The following is a 294-nucleotide window of genomic DNA, read 5'->3' on the forward strand; positions in this document are numbered from 1 at the left end:
AGCATGCGCAGGAAAAAATTTAAGAGTTCGAACCTACAATCAAATTCCATTCTGTATCAGCACACAATCATGAGAAAAAGAATTGCAGCTAGTCTGAATAAACATGGCCAGTTATAATTTAGATGTAAAGAACATGGAGAAAAATCTGTGGTTTTGACAGTCAATATAGCTAGTTACGTGCTCGTCAGGGGTTGGTACCCCGCCGCAAACGGAAGTCTGGTATATAAGTGTAGAAGGGCAGGCCGATTATTAACTGAATTTTGAACCGTGTACCACTGCCACTCGGGGATCTCT

The 294-nt window shown here is 41.5% G+C and overlaps 1 protein-coding gene across 2 annotated transcripts in view; it reads left to right on the plus strand.

Moving 5' to 3' along the window:
- Positions 1-294, plus strand: part of LOC109235373 — a 21,146-nt gene that overhangs the window by 11,418 nt on the left and 9,434 nt on the right. The window lies entirely within an intron of this gene.

This window comes from Nicotiana attenuata, chromosome 12 (assembly GCF_001879085.1).
Source record: "Nicotiana attenuata strain UT chromosome 12, NIATTr2, whole genome shotgun sequence".
Lineage (NCBI taxonomy): Eukaryota > Viridiplantae > Streptophyta > Magnoliopsida > Solanales > Solanaceae > Nicotiana > Nicotiana attenuata.